Source organism: Carettochelys insculpta, chromosome 3 (genome assembly GCF_033958435.1).
Source record: "Carettochelys insculpta isolate YL-2023 chromosome 3, ASM3395843v1, whole genome shotgun sequence".
Taxonomy (NCBI): Eukaryota; Metazoa; Chordata; order Testudines; family Carettochelyidae; genus Carettochelys; species Carettochelys insculpta.
Genome location: NC_134139.1, coordinates 186,717,671 through 186,737,525, shown reverse-complemented (window position 1 = coordinate 186,737,525; position 19,855 = coordinate 186,717,671). Strand labels below are relative to the sequence as shown.

General features: G+C 44.7%; 1 protein-coding gene across 11 annotated transcripts in view; it reads right to left on the bottom strand.

Moving 5' to 3' along the window:
* KCNS3 (potassium voltage-gated channel modifier subfamily S member 3) overlaps positions 1–17,676 on the bottom strand; it is a 65,230-nt gene extending 47,554 nt beyond the window's left edge. For 6 of the 11 annotated variants that reach the window (XR_012645128.1, XR_012645129.1, XR_012645130.1 and 3 more), the window contains exon 1: positions 17,122–17,212. The gene's annotated coding sequence lies outside the window, so the exon portion shown is untranslated. Of the gene's footprint in view, positions 1–1,153; positions 1,244–9,341; positions 9,422–17,121; positions 17,213–17,520 lie in introns of those variants that run through there. The other 5 variants (XM_074991303.1, XM_074991306.1, XM_074991307.1 and 2 more) reach the window with 5 other exon arrangements.
* Positions 17,677–19,855: the final 2,179 nt, after the last annotated feature.

The window sequence follows — 19,855 nt, the reverse complement described above, 5'->3', positions numbered from 1 at the left end:
AATAATCAGCACCTGCCCTACCTATACAGTAGGCTGGGTGCCCAAAAGCACTGAAAGGGGCCAGACTCTTAAAAATATTAGGTGCCTAAAAATGTAGGCAGGCATGAAATAGGCTTATCTTAAAGGCACCTATCTGCACATTTGGGCACCTTTTAAAATCTTGATCTTCAGCACAAAGTTCGCATCAGGATTGAAACTTCCCCCGTATTTGGGGATAAACAATGTGTGACTTTCCATTAAGGGTATAGCGACGCTGCAATCTGCAGTGTAATTGCAGCATGGGTAGCCATACTTCTGCTAGCTTTAATTGCACTAGCAGGGCTAAAAATAGCAGGACAGATTCAGCAAAGCAGGCCTCAGCAAGGCTGATGCCTACACTGCTGCATCTACACTTTGATTCTTACCGCCTGTCTACTCCATATATGAGTGCATCTAGTGAATGGATGTGATGTAGTCATTTGGGTAGCACCAGGCCTGCTGATGCGGGAAGGAAAGAGGGTAATTGCCCCAGGGCTTCGCAATTCAAAGAGGCCTGGGGCTCCTGGCTGCTGCTTCTGTTAGCGTGGCAGCGGCAGCAGCCAGAACTCCAGGTCCTTTAAATTGTTGCAAGAGCATCCTCCATGTGACTGAGGGTTGGGGAGGAAGTGGGGTAACATTGATGGCTGGCTGTCCCAGCCCCTCCCCTTCCACCCAAGGACCCTCCCCTTCTGGAGGTGGGGAATGCTCCCCCTCCCTCCCCTTCTCCCATCCCCTGCACAATGCGCCTGAAAGCTCACAAGGTAGTACACACAAGGGAGGACTACTAGATTTGCTCCCTCATCCCTGTTAAATCCTCACGGATGTTTCTGAAATGCCTGTTCTGGACAGGGGAACATATGGTCACTGTTACGTGGATGGGGCATTGCGGGACAGCAGCTGGTGTTCTGTTAGGGTCAGCAGAGGTCACACACAGCTCCGTGCGCTATGACAAGGTGCTTTTACGGTGTTGTGGTAACTGTGCACTTAGCTGGAGACAATTTTTAGTGTACACACATACTCGAACAGGTTGACACAAGTCAACCTCACATTGTAGCAGACACCAGATTTTAACCAGGCTAGCAAAGATATGTCTACCTGGGCTGATATTGCATCTCACTTTGCAATGTAGACATACTTGAAGATACATATGATGAAGGTGAAATTTCCCCGTATACTTAAGGCTAACAAAAGGCCAGTGCACCAGTCCCATCTACCTTAAATCCTCCTATCAGGGAACAAAAATATTTGTAACAGATGTGACCAAAATTATCGGCATAGATCAATTTTTGTGTATCAAATATTGATTATTCACGGTAATATGTTCACAACAAAGCACCGTGGCAACTTGTAAAAAAAAGTCAAATGTGAATAGTAAGAATGTGAAGAAATTGCTCTTTATTTGTAGACATCTTATAGGAGGAAAAAAGAAGGTAAATCCATAAGCTATTTTATGTATTCCATCAGGCCCACTGCCAGCAATTCTGGACCCCAGGGCAGAAATTAATGGGCCTCCTGCACCCCTCTCTTGGCTGGAACCACAAGTCACACCCCTGCCCAGAAAAGTCCCAAGTGCATGTACGTGTGTACACACTCTCTCTCTCTCTCTTCCCCCCCCCCGCCCCAGAGGAGCCCAGGGCTGCCCCAGCCAGGTCTCCTGCTTGCTGAGTAAACTCATCCCAGTATCTGTGTCAGGAATGTGCCAGCAGGAGCTCAGTGCTGCTGAAGAATGGGAGGAATGTGTCTTTTAGAGATCATTTGAATGAAAATGCAAAGGTGTGCATATGTAATAAGTTACAAACAAAGCCTGATGCGCAGGAAGGAAGCAAGGGCATTTCGTCTATTGTAAACACATTGTTGTAAAAAAAAATCACAATTTATGCTAACACCCAGTATAAGAATTGTGAAGTCTCACCAATGCTTGAAGTTGCTGTGGGGGTACAGGGCAGCCATCGATCACTGCATAAGACATGGATTGCACAAGGCTCCCTTCATCTAAGCATTGTGAAGTGGTAAGGGGGGGCAGGTTTACTGGTTGAACCAGTTGGCTGAGTGCTTTGGTCCTGCCTAAGCCTTGGCCGTTAGCTATAAGCCTGGTTGAACTAGCCCTTCCCCTCCCCCAGTTTGTTTGTAAAGTATTACATATGCATACCTTTGCATTTTTATGCAAATTATCTCTACAAGACACATTCCTCTCATCCTTCAGCAGCACTAAGTTCCTGCTGGTACATTCCTTACATCTGTATGGGGTATATCAAAAGCATCTTTCAATCAAGAGATGCTTTTCAGCAGAGCTACAGCAGCATTGACCAGACCTTTTTGAAATGCCAAGCCCTTGGGCAATTGCCCCATCTTCATTGGTGGGTCTGCATTCCACTGACAATGACATTCTTCATACAGTACATTATTTTGATGAGAAAACAAAACACCTACTCCACTACATTCTTCCTGAAATGGATTAAGTCCAACCTCCTTTCACTAAATAAACTTTGGGGTCATATATTTATGTTTCACTTCTGTTTTCTGTGTTCTTCCTTCAGGCAAAACACATTCTGAAGACAGCAGGAGGTTATATATGCAGATTACATACTCGCATTTATCTACTAGTTGTTGTTTTGAGTTGGGTGACAGTTATAACATATATGGATAGATGCAAGTGAAGTCATGTCTCACCAGAATGCTAACAGTTTTACAGAATGTATTATAAGGGGTACGTTGTGATTGTAGTCCCCTATTTTAATTGCCTCCTCGTGAACTTTAAACACCCATGACTGTGATACAACACTATCTAGTTATCTGAATGTCATTAATGTAATGAGTAAAAAAATGTCGTGTTAACAGTCTTTTTAATTTGAAAAGAGACCCAGGAGATAATATGTAGTATGCTAATCATGAGACACACCTGATGCAATTTCTGATGTCTCCATCAGTTGTATTCTGTTTAGAATATGGACAGTGACACAAGGGTCCAATGTTCAGACAGAAGGTCACTATTAACCTGTACTAAGTGGAATAGACATTAAAATAATCACATCTGCTTCAAAGCCCATGCATGACCCTTGCCAATCTACCAATAACTACAACATTATGCAGCCAACACCTTTCATTAGGCTAAGACGGTAGATCACGTTAAGAGTTTACCTGAGCTACTTTGCCCCAATTACTGCATTTCCCAGAGTGATTTGGGAAGATGAGAAGAACCCGAATGCATTATTATGTCAAGGTCAACATCAGCACAGTTCAATAATAAAGGAAAAAATCTCTCTCTGCAGACTAACTTTACAATGATAATCTCATTTACTGAGTAGTTTTAATGATGCTGTGCTTCTGTCAGGAGCGCAATTTAAAAATAGGAGGTACTATTTGATGTGAGTATTGTAAATTTTACCTGAAAGAACTCGTAAAGGAGGAAACCGTCCACAATGTGTTGGAATATGATGGGCGTACTAAACTTCATTTTGTGCTCAGACCTGCAGCATCTGTTCAGGAAATTCTTATTCACATGACCAGTCCAATTAACACGACCAGGGCCCTACCAAAATCATGACTGTGAGAAATGGGCCATGGACTGTGTAATCTGGCCTTTTACTCTGTATTATACAAATGTAATGGGAAAAACCAGTGTTGCTCAAATTGCAAGTTCTGATCCAAAAGGAAATTGTGGGGGTGGGGAGGGGACAGGAGTGTCACAAGGTTATTGAGGGAGGGGGCACAGTATCGCCAATCTTACTCCTGCACTGCCCTCAGACCTGGTGGACAGAGAGCATCGGGGTAGACCAGGCACCCAGCTATGAAAGCAGTGCCCCAACAGCTGCAGCACAGAAGTATGGAGGGCAACACCGTACCATGCCATCTTTTACTCCTGCACTGCTATTTTCAGCCAGCTGGATAGTGAACAGCTGCTGCGGTCAGGTCCCAACTCTGCAGACAGCATTGCAGAACTAAGGGCCAAGTAATGGCAACTGTTGTCTGAGTCTCCAGGTCTGCAGTCACACCGTAACATACCAATCTTAGGCTATGTCTACCCTAGGGAAAAAAAGTCATTTGCAGATATCTGCGATCAATTTACTTGTCTGAAGAAGGTTGACGGGAGAGTTTTTACTCCTCACATCTCACGAGGAGTGCAAGAGTCGATGCCGACCCTGATAGGTTGATTTTACGCATCCCTACCAGACAGGCCAAACTGAACCCCAGAAGATTGACCCTGAATGGGTAGATCTTCTGGCATAGTGTAGACATAGCCTCACATCTTTGCTGCTGCAGGTGCCAGCTCTGACTTCAGAGCTAGGCTCCCAGTCTGAAGCTGCTGCTGTCCAGCTGCCCAGCTCTGGAGGCAGTGCCCCTGCAGGGTAGAAGGCAGCAGCAGGGTAGAAGTAAGAGTACCAGTACCACAACCCCTTCTACAATAACCTTGGGGCCCATCCACAACTCCTTTATGAGTCAGGATCCCTACATATACAACACCATAAAATAAAGATTTAAATAGATGAAATTATGAACATTTTTATCTTTAAAATCCTATGACTGAAACGGACCAAAATAGCCCATGAATTTGGTAGGGTCCAATACATGAAATATTATTATGACTACCATGTATTATTTATATTTTAGTAATGCCAGCATAGCACAAATTGTGTAAATTATTTCAAAACCAACTCGCCATGTAAACATAGCCTTGTAGATGTGGGAAACAGAATTCAAGTCTCCTGACCCAAAACCCAGTGGTCCATTCACCCTGCTTCCCCCAAAACACTAGGCATAAGTTAAGGGAACTTCTAGTGCAAGGGGTTCCAGGACTGGCCCTTTACACCCATATCCTGCAATTTAATCTATGCAGATAAAACCCTGAGGCTGCAAGGAGCCCTGTACAAGTCAAATCGATCAAAAGAGTGGTGCAAGTGAATCCCGCACACAAGCAGAAGGTTCCATTCAAGCTCTTGGCCCTTCTGATTGCACAACACTGCTTTTATCCCCAAAAAACTGACCAGCTGTATCATGATAAATCCTATGAAGGTTTATATAACATTTTTTGAAATCTAGGGCTCTCACCCCAAACAAAACCAAATATTTAGCAGTAGTGCAAGCTTTGAAATAATATTCTACACTCCCTCAGGGTGCAATTGATTTTTAGGTGTTAGTATGTAAAGTAACAGATGGCAGAACTTCCTGATAATGTGAGACTGCACAAATTATTCCTTGCCCTATGGGTGCTCAGGCCTAAATGTAAAGGGATGAGAAATGATCTAGGAGTGACATTTAGCCTTATGCTTTGGCCTGTGTAACATTTAAAGCACACTTGAGCTCTCATAGAAGGATTTAAATAGTGCATAGGTCTTGTGCTCTCTTCTGCACATGATGAATTGCACACAAGATGAGTTGTAATATCCTTTCCATCCTTACAAATCTATGATCACTATTTACTTATTTAAATATAATCATAAAATCTTGCATTTCGGTAAAAGGAAAGGTGTGGAATAAATGATATGGTGCATCCATGCCGGGATATTCTTGACAGCACAAATTTTACCTTCTGTATTTTCTTTCCAATACTCCTAGTTATAACTCTGTCTTGTTAACTATTCCTTTTTCTCCTTGAAATTTACATATTTTGTATCTGTAACTCATTCCTCCACCCAGCCTCTGAGTCAACTACTTACAAGTTACACATTTTTCCCCCCATCCTCTAACCATTCCTCTTTTTCTCCTGTAAATTTCATCATTTCCACAATATTTTCCTTGCGAAAAGTTGACTAGAATTAAAGTAATCTAGGTACCTCATATGGAGGGGCTTTTCTTCCTTATTCTGTGAACTGAGGCCTCTGAATACATAACCCCAGACTTTTGTTTTCACCAGCATCATGCCACGAAAACTTGCTCTGGCAGGTTTTGATTTGCTGAACATGGCTAAACCTTGTCTGCACTCACATTCACACTATTGCTAGTGCGGGAAAGTGAGCACCACACTTCAACCACAGATGCAGTCACAGAAAGTACATTATTAAACGGTGGTCTATAATCTGAACTAGCTGCCAATAAGTGTCCAGGTGGAATTCAAAGGATTGATTGTTTTTTGTTTGTAAAACCTGAGATGTCTTTTGACTAGGTTGTTTGACACCATAGTTCTCCTGCCATGTAATATTGCCATAACTGTTTGTGCTTCATTCACTGAAATCCTTCAGACTCATCGCTGGGTGTGTGTACACATAAGAAGAGAACATAAAGAGCAGAGAGAAAATTGGATGGAATCACTACATATCAGACATTCAAATTCTGCTTAACCACTCACTTCCTTCCTTTGTTATAAAGGTAATTGTGCTTGGCAGGCTGAGCACCTGAAGTTATATGGGATTTTTGGGATGTTTTGAAACAGGTTTACTCCTGGAAGTAATAATACTGTTTTGGTTTTTTAACCAAGTTCTAAATCTCCAAGATGTTTAGAGAGGCTCCTGAACAGCAAAAATAAAGATAGGCATTGTAAATTATTTTTGTGAAAGTTAATAAAAATGAAAAACACACTGGTTTAAGGAGTTTTCGAGTAACTAAAAGGGGAGTCCTAGGAATGGTCTACTTTTATCGCCAAGGTGATCTTTGGGACTTTGATTTAGCGGGTCTAGTGCTGACCTAGTGTTAAATCAAACACTCTGGGTGCCCCTGTCAAGCCCGGTACTCCTCACTATTTCCAGGAGTAATGGAAATTGACTGGATAGTTCCTCCCATCAACATCTTACTGTGGGAACAGCAGAGAAATGTGATTTAAGGTATGTCAACTCCAGCTATGCTATTCTTGTATATCTTAGGTCGACTTTCTCCCCTTGTGTAGATCTGGCTTAAGAGACAGGACTGAACTGGATTTTCAGATACAAATGACCCCAAATTTTGAAGTCTATTTACATCCACAAAAGACCCTGTTTCACTTCCTAGGTTCAGATGATAAGAGAAAACCATCCCCACCTCACGCTTTTTGGACCTGAGAGCTTTATTGGTCACCTATTCACCATTGCTATTTTTCAGATCACCTTCCCCCAGTCCCCACCACAGCTCTTGAGAAAGGCATTAGCTGGCTGGTCTCCCCATGAACCAGAAATGGGTTCCCTTGAATATTCCTGCATCTTCCACCCACTGGCAGCTGCCAGAGTCCAGCAGCTGATAACTACAACACACTGAAAGCCACTAGGGTAAATTCACCAAAGAAGCCAACAGGGGCTCAATCCAACTTCCACTGAACTCAATAGAAAAGCCCTCACTGATTTCACTGAGAGATGGATCAGGTCCTTGTAGTCTTATCACTGACTTTAATGGGAGCTGGATGAGGCTCTTGAGCACATGCTAAACTCTTAAGTTCCTATAGTAACAAAGAGGAAGCCGTGCTAGTCCATACACTATCAAAACAAAAATTATCTTTTCCTGATTTGTCCTCCTTGCTTACTGTTTTTGGTTCTCTGTGTCTTAAATATTGAGTCTGTTCTGGTCTGGCCATGGTCTGAAGAAGTGGGTCTGTCCCACGAAAGCTCACCTAATAAACCATTTTGCTAGTCTTTAAAGTGCTACTTGACTGCTTTTCTAAGTTCCCATGTAGTCTCTTCACAGTCTTAAAGATAAATATGTTCCATTATGTCATGTTGGATCTAGCCTTTGAAGAAATTCCCCACTTGAGAGAGAGAAAATAAGGAGACAGGACCTCGATGAGGCTGACTCTATGAAATGACAGAAGTAAGCTCTCTGCCCAATCCTACAAACACTTATTACGAGGCAGTCATGGACTAATGTCAGACTTGCAGCATTTCCCCTCTGAGCAGTTGAATATCCCAAGTCTCTGAAGGAGTTAACTACTTTGGCACCTCTCTATTAAACAGCATTTTTATTAATCTGGAGGGGAAAAAATTGCTACTGACCTGCATAGTGGATTTTAAGAGCAAATTACAATGCCCTGAAAATAATTTACAGGGGAAATACTGACATGCATTTAATTATGCCTTGCAAATGGTGATGTAGTAAACTATCATATGGGCCTCCTCAAGCATATATTCCTTGTGCATCCTCAATTCTCACTTGAATCACCAAGTGCCCATATTGGGTTATGCAACATTCTTCATTGCAGACATTAGATTAGCTTTACCATGCACAAGTATGTGACTTACAAAGCATTTCAGCCAGACACAATTTTATAAAGCAGCATCTTTTAGGCTTAAGATTATTCATGAAAAATACTGCTGCCACCATAGAAAGATGAAACACTCATTCAGTACAAACCACCGTGTTAGAACTAAAATGTTGAAACCTTACTTAAATAGAGGTTGCAATAATCAGATTTCCCTTTTTAAAATAAAACCCTAAGTTACGTCCCCGTCTGATTTTCATTAAAGTTGTAATCAATTCAACAAAATGTAAAAGCATCTTTAGAATCACTAGCTAGTTAGTAGCATTTCTAATTATTTTAACAACTAAAAATGATTATTATGATTTTAAAGATATAATAAAATCCCAAATTAAAAAAGAAATATTACTTAGTAGAGTTCCCTTGTTTTCTTTTTTAAAGACCTGTGTTCTCACTGGTAAAAATCATACATTATATTATTTGAGTCCATTTCTTTCCAAAGCACATTGTAATTAGGGGCCCAGCGTTGTTCCCCTTGAAACCAATAGCAAAAGTCTCCCTGCTTTGTGCAACATGCTTTCCTCAGCTATTGTTAGGTTTCAGAGCTGAAATCTGAATGGTAGTTAATGCTATTGGAACCAACACTAATTCTCATCACTGGGAAGAGAGGGGATAGTATAAAAGCATGAAGCAGAGAATTAATATTTCATATGCTTATCCCACTACCTGCACACCACTTTGGATGCAGGCTGTAGATTTCTGTTTCACCAGCAACTGAGGACCATTAAGCTATTAACCCAGGAGCTGAAATGCTGCTGTAAAGATCCCCAGACTCTTTGCTTGCTGTCAGCATGCTTCTCTGCAGCAGTGTTTGAAGGGACTTAGTTACTGAATTCTTTTCAAGCTCTGCAGGGACTAGTTCAGGGGTCTGCAACCTGCAGCTATTTAAGGACTTCTTTGTGGATCCCAACGTGATATTTACAAAGTTTAAAAAAAAAAAAAAAAAAAACACAAAACTCTCCTGATTATTTTAGATAAACTGTGAAAGTCTAAAAGCCCAACAATAATCAAATCATGGCTAAATAGCAAACGATATGTGATCTCAAAGCGTTGCATAACTCCCCTTTTAATATGTGCAGTCCATTGTGGGATATGTGTGTGCATTGTTTTATAATAGGGATTACCAAAAATATGGTTTGAAGTTATTTATTAAGGACCATCTTGTACTCACATGCACTGATTGCAGCTCTTGAATTTCGGAGTTTTCCACAGAAATAAAAAAAAAGTCTCTTCTTGATCTTTTGGTTGCTGACCTCTGGACTAGGTGACGCACACTACACCATAAAGACAAAGCAATCAGCTCTGACAGAAAAATCAGAAGGTCTGTGTTCTGTGATGTGTGCTAATGTTATCTTGGAACCTTACATTTGAAATGTAACAGAAATGAAGTGGAAAAAAATCTATATAAAGAATGCCAGCATACGTTAGATGTAACAGCTTTCATTTAAAAGTTATTCACAGCATTTCAAAAGCTATTTGCAATACATTTCATATTACTTATTTCTGTTCATTAAATGTTTGCTTTACTAAAGCCATGTCTTCACAATTAACTTACATGGAGGTAACTATTTAATGCTGGGGTGTGGATTTCACATCCCAGAGGCCATGTCTACACTAGCCCCAAACTTCGAAATGGCCACGCAAATGGCCATTTTTAAGTTTACTAATGAAGCGCTGAAATGCATATTCAGCGCTTCATTAGCATGCGGGCAGCCGCGGTGCTTCGAAATTGACGCGGCTCGCCCTGACGGGGCTCCTTTTCAAAAGGAACCCGCCTACTTCGAAGTCCCCTTATTTCCATCTGCTCATGGGAATAAGGAGACTTCGAAGTAGGCGGGGTCCTTTCGAAAAGGAGCCCCGTCGGGACGAGCCATGCAGCGGCGAGGTGCGTCAATTTCGAAGCGCCGCAGCCGCCCGCATGCTAATGAAGCGCTGAATATGCATTTCAGCACTTCATTAGTAAACTTCGAAATGGCCATTTGCGTGGCCATTTCGAAGTTTGGGGCTAGTGTAGACACGGCCAGAGTGATGCAGTTACACCAACCTAACCTCCAGTGGAAACAGCAGTACCATCTCCCATGGAAGTGCTTTTAGTATACTGACATGAGAGAGCTCTCTCCCATCTTCATGAAGGCTACATCTACATTAGAGAGTTTTGTAGACAAAACTCGGAGAGCTTCTACACACAAAACATGTTTTGATTGTTGACAAAAAAGCTGTGTAGATGTTGCTGGGGGCCCTTTTATCGACACAGTGGATCTAAAGATCGAACCGCTTTTATGTGAAGACAGGATCTGTTGGCAGAAGTTTTATTCGAACATCACTTCTGACAGTAACTTCTGTAGACAGATGTTTCTCCTGTAGACATAGCTAGAGTGTCTTCACAACATGCACTATACAGATACAGCAGTGCCATGCTTTGTAGACATAACCTAAGAAGCTGCATGGTGCGGTCTTTGAACTTGACTGGGAACTATTAAGGCCTACTTCTCAGGGTTTCATACACAACAGCCCTGATGTTTAACTCTCTGTAAAGCTTTCTGAAAAGTCCTGACTTTACCCCTTGTTTTACAAAAGAGTACTGCAGAGTTACAGGGAGAAGAGGAGGGAGTACAAACACATAATGGGACCTTAGCATTCTCCTTCCCCATTACACAAATGCTAAAGCAAATGGAAGCTTTTGGGAACTCCACTCATAAAATCAGGGGAAGTTGCCTCTATATCCTTGGTTAATAAGTAACAGAGAGGTAGCCCTGTTAGTCTGTATTATAACAAAACAAAAAAGTGCTACATGACTGCTGTTTTGTTTTATCCTTGGTTAAGGTAAGCATATCTGCCTTTGATGCTCCTGCCTAACTGGCAAGGGTAGAAAGAATTCCCTTTCCTGCTTCAATCTGCTTTAACCACTGCTTGGAAGGACTGAAGTAAAAGGGTGACATGGCAATGGGCTGAAAAATGAAGCTGCTGGTTTCCCAACCCTTCAGCAAGGGTAAGGGATTGAGATGGATCAATCCCTGCCTCAGTGGAGGTCTGGGAAAGTGACTACTCCAGTTTCACCCTCCTATGCCAACCCTTGAAAAGAGGAGGAGAGAAGGTGCATGAGAAGGGGAAGAAGCAAGCCCGTGGCAGATAATTCTGAAATCATTGGGAAGCTACTGCGGTAAAAACATGCAAGAGAACTCCACTCTGCAGGTTAGAGGCCCACTGCACATATTGCAGAGGACACTTTTTTCTTTAGCGGAATTAATACGTACAAGATGTGGGGGACGGATGGTGGGGGGAGAAGGGGAGGTCACAGCAAGGCCATGGAATGCCGTGAGGCTCTAGGACAGCAGTGGGCAACTGTGAATGGTGTCTGGGTCCCATGAGTGGCCCTTCCTCATCTCAGTAGGCTGCTGCAGTCTGCAGCCCACTGGGGTTCCACGGCTCCCTGTGCCTATGCGCCTCTCAAGCACTGGGGACCAGAGTCCCGCATTTACCTTGCTCCTTCCCCTCAACTGGAATGCCACAAACATCTGATTTGCAGCACTACAGTTCTGGGGTGGGCGGAAGCAGGGATGGAGCCTGAATCAGGTGACTGGTGCACTCTGAAAATGCAGGGAGGGACGGAAAGAAGAAAGGAAATGCAAGGCTCTGGTACCCTGGTGCACAAGAGGCGCGCGGGAGAAGAGGGCAGCCAGGGGGCCCACGGCTCACAGGGGGAGCCCCAGTGGGCTGCAGGTGGCCCCTCACTGCTCTAGGAGAATATATGTGGGTGAATGGGACATACACAACATGAGAGAAAGGCAAAGGGAACCTACACCACTTTGCTGGCATAAAGGACATACAGGAGTGCCCAGTGGAGGAGCTATCAGGGAGCCAGAGAGAGGACTGTCAGAATTTTCCACATCTGACGCAGTTGGTCTATCCCACAAAAGTCCAACACCTAATAAATTAGTTTGTTAATCTTTAAAATGCTACAGGATTGCTTCTCTGTTTTGTGAAGATACAGACTAACACGGTTACCTCTCTGTGACTAAAAGATTGCCTAAGCCTACACAACGAGAAACACAGAAAACAATTCCACTCTTCAGGCATAATGGAAGTCTACTATAAAGTTAAATCTTATCTGTGTGGGAGATGGAGCTTTCTTGCAGTGTGTGTGGGGGCGGGGAGGGGGCAATAGTCTAAATTGAAAGAGCTCTTGAGCAACTAAGGGCCACCATAAAAGTCACCACCTTCAACTCTAGCCACAATGCATACTTTCCTGACCTGCCTTCTCTAACATGAACACAGATCAGTATGCACAGATCCATATTCTTCAAAAGTCCCACAACAACGTTAATCCGCACACAGAATTTCTGTGGTTGGGAAAAGCTGAGAAAGAAAGAAAGAAAGAAAGAAAGAAAATGAACCACACGTAGCAAGTATTAGACGCATGAACTTCTGAAAGTCCTGAGATATACTATCCTAGCTAATGTTATAAGAATTTACATAGAACAAACTGGAACAGAATAAAGGAAAGAAGAACAAAAAGGAAGAGAAACAAGGAAAAATCAAAGAGGTGTGGGCACACAAAGATAAAAGCAGAGATAATGAGGAATATGCCACAGAATAAAGGGAAAGGACACAGGATGAGTGAACACAACAACAAACTACGGATCAAGTACTCAACTAGTGAACGGGTGAACTTTCACTCCAGATGACAAAATTATGGTCTTAGATCAAATTTTTAAGTGTTGACTATCTAGCTATGTCACTCAAGGCTGTAAAAAGTTTTGCAACCTATACAACACAGTTAGGTCAACGTAATCCCAGGTGCAGGTAGGTCAATGAACGACTCCTAGCTAAAGCCTCCCGAAAAACAGATAAACCTTTCTGTTGACATAGAAGACATCTACACTACAGCACTAGAGCGTATGCGTGTTTTAGACCACTTTTACCAACAGAGGAGTTAGCCACTTATCAAGTACCAGATTAGAACGTGCACCTGTTACAAACAGAAAATGAGAGCAGCAGTTTTGGTTTTTAAGGGGGAAAAAAAGATGCAGGAAGAAAACAAAGGGTGAATAAATACAAAAAAGGAAGGAGGGAAAAAAGAAGAAACTGAACAGGTTAACAAAAATGGGAAGTGGAAGGAGAGAAAGAAAAAGCAGCAGAAAAATGGGACTATAATTAAAATAAGCTGGAAAATAGCCAAACTAGTGGAATAATCTACAAGCCTCTATTTTATTGTATTGTGTTGTGCTTCCATGGCAGGTATGCCACAACTTGAAAGTTTGAGAGCAAAGGAATGATGTTTCTTAGGGGATCTGAGTTTTGTATTTAAATAGTATTACATTTGGGTTGGTCTTTTGAAAGTGGCAGGTAATTCTATTCTTCAACTGCACAGGGCAGAGGGGGGTGCTGCAGACCAACTTAAATAAGCCAGAGGGATTCAAAGGAGGAAGTAAACAGGGAGGAGTAGCCTATTTATAAAGTCAGGATATAGGCAAACCAGCTGCTCCTCTGCTAGGGAAGTTAGCAGTACCAGGCAGCAGTTACGAGCCCAAATGCAGCATCCAAATTCTGAAGGGCAAAAGATAAACAAAAACATACAAATGCCCTTCTTTCTCTACTAGCTGGTATTTAATTTACATTAGAATGGCTGGGTCCATAATGCTTTAGTCACTTCTGCTGGCATGAAAGAGTAGAACTACATATGGAACCTCTCTAATCCAGCAAACTCCCTAATCCAGCATGATTTTAGTTAGCCAGATGACCACTTATGAGTGTGGACAAGATTCTCAGTCCCATAAAGTTTGCTTCCAGCCACCAGTCCTGGCTCTCAGTGTCCTGTGCTGTTATTTAGCTGGAATTTATCCCTAAATATCTTCTAAGGGACCAGTAAGATGTGGAAGTGTTGGTAATGTGCTAGACAATACTGACCTCCCAACATCTGGCAAGTTTTCCCATCCGGCACTAGTCAGGTCCCAAAGGTGCCAGATGAGAGAGGTGCAAACTAATACCTGAGTGCAGTGCAGGCAGCTGCAAGTTAGAGGGGAGACATTTATCCCAGAAGAATGGGCAGACAGTGTTTCCAACACTGATTTCACCCAGGTGCTCTGCCAGAATATTCGTATACATAGGGAGCATCCATCGCTGGCACAGGCTGTTAAGTGAATATGCTGAATCAGTATACCACTAACACTGGCAATGCCACCCTCCCCCACCCCCACAACCACTTGAATGTTCCCTGATGGAACAGGGGTTTGAGATGCTTTGTGCAGCTGCATCTCAATTTTAGGGAGGCTTTTTGCACCCAGGAACTATGGCCCACGTTCTCAAATGTATTTAGGAAATCTATGGAAGAATCAAATAACCTTGAGGATCTGGGCCTCTGTGACAATCAGTCAGGGCTGACTCAAGCTCCCAGTACAGTGTTAGCTTCCTAAGTTGACTGTTCCTGTCACCATTATTCCCTGGAAACTGTAATTAAAATTATTAGGGTTACCTTGATTGCCTGATTTATGACTCTCTCTGGCTGTTGATTAACTGTTTTATTCTTCCCTTGGGAAATTCTGATTCTTGTCAGTTTGGTCACAGAGGGAACGTTTCATGATGTAGGATTTACTTTTTTTGAAGCAAAGGAACCTTTAAGATAAATTCTTATCTCACATAATTCTAGAAAAAATACAGACTTCAGCAGAGCGACTCTGGGTTTTCATCAGGGTAACTGAAAGCAGAATCCGTTCCTCCCTCCTTCTGCTTTTATTTAAAGGACATCTTGTTGAAGGACTGAAGATATTCTTGTGATTAAAGGAGCTCCCTGGCTCCTCTTAGAATGCTGCTTTACATCTTAAATTACGAACATACTTAATAGATTTTACTTAAATAGATTACTTAAATTGTTCTTCACTCCCAGATCAAGAGGTGGTGGTGTTCCTTTCTGCTTGTTCAGCAATGATTAGTTAACACCAGTGCTTGTGTGTGTGGTGGAGTGGGAGGGTACTTGCTGGTACTGAATACCAGCAAATCGGCAGCCCCAGCTATGAGATTGGTCGGGGGGCGGGGGGTGGTGAGCCAGTTGAGTACCAGCACCTCTTTTTTGTTTTTTAAAAAAAGGCACTGATTAACACCATATGTTAAAGAAATATTTTCAGGACATAAGATCCTGCTTACACCCTTGCTTTGCGAGTAGTTTAAATTCAGAATCTTAAATACTCAACATTCATATTTTTTCCAGCATTTGCCTATCTTTTTTCATTCATTCATCCACCCACCACACCCTGCAACCTGCAAGTGTGCACATACATACATTTCAGCTCAAGCATGGTCTTTGTGGGGAGGGGGAGGAGATATTTCCTGGATCTCTCTGCTCTGAATAATTTCTTGTTGCAGCTTTGGTTACAAACTGGCAACACACACTCCTGTAACATCAAAACAAAAAGCAGTCAAGTAGCACTTTAAAGACTAGCAAAATGGTTTATTAGGTGAGCTTTTGTGGGACAGACCCACTTCTTCAGACCATAGCCAGACCAGACCAGACTCAATAATTAAGGCACAGAGAACCAAAAACAATAAGCAAGGAGGACAAATCAGAAAAAGATAATCAAGGTGAGCAAATCAGAGATCTTTTTCTGATTTGTCCTCCTTGCCTTAATTACTGAGTCTGTTCTGGTCTGAAGAAGTGGGTCTGTCCCACGAAAGCTCACCTAATAAACCATTTTGCTAGTCTTTAAAGTGCTACTTGACTGCTTTTTGTTTTGATAGTGTATAGACTAGCACAGCTTCCTCTTTGTTACTCCTGTAACATGCTTAGCAAAGTTGCAAAGCCAGCTCTTTCTTGCCAAACTCACTGTAGGAAGGTTCGCCAGTTACTGCTAAAATCAAAGATGATTCCAGTTGATTATAACAAGGATACATTTGCTTCAAATATGGTGCTCAGGATCAAAGGAAATGGCCCATAATAGGTAAGAAAACCTAGTCTCCTTTAATGCAGCTCAAGTTGGACACTCAAAAACTGAAGTTCCCAGAATCATTTAAAAAACAGCTGCTGACTATGCATATTGAACTGTTGCTTACCCATATATGTTATTTATTTTTATTACATTTTTAAAGTTACTCTAACTTATTCCACCTTTTCACCTCTGTTAGTGATAAAAACTTAGGTAAGAACTTCAGTTCTGGGGAAAGATTGTGCTAAAAGGATATGTTGGTGGTGTTGTAAATTCTGCTAAAAGAATCAATACTCCTGCTGCTCAAAGCTTGCGGAACGCTTTGATAGTCTCTGTAAGACTACAGCCCCCAGGGAGCAAGCCGCAGCTGTGCTAGGCGAAGGACAAAGTGGGCTGTGCCAGACTGCGGCGCCTGGCAAAGAATTCGGAAACTGACCCAGGAGGATTTTCATTCTCTTCTTTAAAGAGCTACCTCGAGCCGCGAGGAGGGAGTCTGCCTGCAGCCTGGCAAGGCTAACCGGAGCCTGCAGTCCGGGCACGGCAGCCCCTTAGCCAGGCTCGTTAGGACTGCAGACTCGCCACAGCTACTTTATTTTTCGCCTCGTGCGTTGTGCCAGGGGAGCCTGCGCTCCGCAATGCGAAAGGACTCAGCTAAGGACCGCTGATCTGCCCTGCACCAGCCACGACCCCAGCCCCCCGCCCTAGAGCAGCCGGGAGCAACGCCCGCAGCTGCCCGCCGCCTCCGCGCACGCGTCGTTCCTACCAGAGGGCAGAGCCCCCAGGCCAGGGCGCCGCGAGCCCCAAGTGCAAAGCAGCGAGCGCATGCGGGGGCTGAGCCCCAGGCCGCGCGGGCTGCCCAGGACAGGTAAAAGAACCGGGCCCCCAGCCCCTTCCAGCAGGCGGCCCCCGCCGCAGTCCCGCGCGCTCCGGGAGGACTCAGACCAGCTCCGGCTGGGGCGACCCCACGACACCAACAAAGTTGACTTGCTCCGCGGCTGGAAGTTCAGGGCGGTGTCGCCGGCTGGACGGACCTACCTGAGCCAATTCCCGCGCGGCGCTGCCCGTCAGCTTCTCTCAGGGCGCAACTCGGCGCGGCGCGGGGGGAGATGTGCAGGGCGAGGAGGGCGGGGCTAGGGCCGCAGAGCCGCTACCCCATTGGCCAGCTCCAGTCCCTTCGCCGAGTCGTGGCTGGGCTGGGCTGGGCGCACCCGCCACCCCACTGCGGACGCAGCGCCGCTCTGCAGGACAGAGCCTGGCCCGGCCGGGGAGCCGCTGGTGCCCGTGCACGCAAGCGGGTCCAGGCGCTGGAGCTCCAGCCAGGCCGGGCATCTGAGCGGAGGTAGGGGCTGTGCTCCACCCCTCCCGTGTGTGTGTGTGTGTGTGTGTGTGTGGAGTGGGGGGCAGGTGCCCGCTGGGGCGAGTCCCCCAGCTCACCTGCTGGGACACGCGGCGCTGGGAAGGGTTGGGGTGGCAGCGGCTCGTCCCGCCCCAGCAAGTGGCAGCCCAGGCGGGAGAGGCCGGGACCTCCCTGCAGACCTGGAAGCGGCGGGAGCCGCTGGATGTTGCCGATCGCGGGCTTCCTTCCCCTCAGTTCTGCACAGCCAGCGAGTGCGCCTGTAGCGCGTTTGGCTACAGCCCTGTAGGCGCACACGCCGGAAAGCCCAGCCCCTGCCGCCTCCCAGCGCCCCCCGTTCTCCTCTCTGGCCCTGTGCCACAGGCTGGCCCCAGACCAGGAACTCAGGGAACCCACACAGCCAGCTGCGGGGCACTGTCCCATGTAGCGGCGCCTAGACCACGGTCAGAGAGGAAGACAGTCTCTTCTACAGCCTTAGCTGAGCGGCAGCTGGCACTTAGCTCAAACTCTAGAAGCTCCTGCACTGAGATCCCAGATTCAAGTCTGCCCATGGGTGGCTGGCTCCTGCTTTTCCACCAGACTGGATCCCCACTGCATTCTGGTTCCAGAAAGCTGCAAATGTTAATGGCATCCGGACCCTGCTGCTTTTTGGCTACAGAGCTTGTTCAATGCCTAAATCTACAGCTTCTCCCAGACAGTCCATCAGAATAATCTGGATCCCAACATGCAAACTCACTGGATCCACCAGCATCATGGAATACACTCATTCCTCGTTTAACGAGTACTTTACTTACCAGTGCTCGCTAAAGCGAGGGTCTCACACACACTTACCTTTGTTCACACAGTGAATGAACTTCCCCCACTTATATGAGCCAGCCACGGGGTCCCTGACTGGGGGGGGGGGAGACCCACAGTCCCGTGGCTGGCTCCGCTCCAGCTGTGGGGTCCCTGGCTGCAGGGCAGGGAGATCCGCAGCCCCATGGCTGGAGCAGAGCCAGCCACAGGGTCCCTGGCCGGGAGGCAGGGGAGATCTGCAGCCCCACAGGTGGAGTGGAGCTAGTTGTGGGTTCCCTTGCGGGGGTATGGGGAGATCTGCAGCCTGGCTTGGCCCCACTCCCAACACTCCCCCAGTGGCAGCTCCCCATGCACCCGGCCCACTGCCAACACCCATCCTGGCCTGGTCCCCAAAACCCCCAGCCTGCCACACTCGCCACAGGTATCACTGCTGCAGCCCAGATGAATGAGCCACCACGTCCTCCACCAGATTTTAACCCTCCCTCCCGCTCATGGTCCCAGACTGCCCCCAGCCTTTAACTCCCTTCAACTCCCACCCCCCAACCCAACGTTCGCTCACCTTTCAAAAGCAGCACCACATCCTGCCTCTCCTTTGCCAAGTTAGGAGCACTAGGAACCAATCAGAGACTTTTACATGTATTTTAACGGTAATTTAGTGTCCCTCTAATGAGTTTTTGCCTACGAGCAGAAAGTTGGAACTAATCGTGCTCATATAATGAGGGATGAGTGTAAAAGGTTTTTATTGTTGCAAATATTTCAGTCAGGTTACAGTAGGAGTTTTAAAGTAGCAAAGGGATAGATCATTCAGGGATAATTTTTAAGTTCAGGGAGAAGTACAGGGATGGATGTACATAATGCACAGGATCAGGTACATAGTGTGAGATCAGTGCATGCAAATGTTTTAGAACTGGAAGGGATGTTGAGATATTACCAAGTGCAGTTCCCTGAATGCATGGCAGGACCAGACACCATCTAAGTCATCCCTGATGTTTATCTAACCTGCTCTCAAATACAATGATGGAGATTCCATAATCTTCTTCAGCAATTTATTTGAGTGTTTAACCAGCCTGACAGTTTTTGGTTTTGTTTTGTTTTGTTTTGTTTTTTCTGGAGTCCAACCTAAATCTCCCTTGCTAACGTTGAAGCCCATTGCTTCTTGTTCTACCACCAAAGATCAAGGACCCTATCCTCCAAAGCTCTTGCAACCCCTCCTAGCTTGATATCATCTGCAAACTTTTCAAGTGTACTTTCTATGCCAGTATCTAAGATGTTGAAGTATTGGATCAGGCTTTCTGAGGTGCTAAGATGCTGGGAGGCTTGAAGGTTTGTCAGCTCAGTGCAGATGGTGTAGCTAGGATTGTTATGTAGATGTGCAACAGAATTTCCGGGCTGGGGAATCAAAAATTACCAAGATCCATTTTTTTCCCTTATTCAGCAATAGTATTGAACATTGCATGTGTAATGAAAATATTAATGGGAATTGATTTGCAATAGCGTTCAACCTGCTGATTTACTAATGTGGAAAACAAATCAGTTCATCTGCCGAGGAGAGGATGTGGAGTGCAAAATAATGATGTACATAGGGCACCCAGTGTATAAAACATACATTAACATAAATGT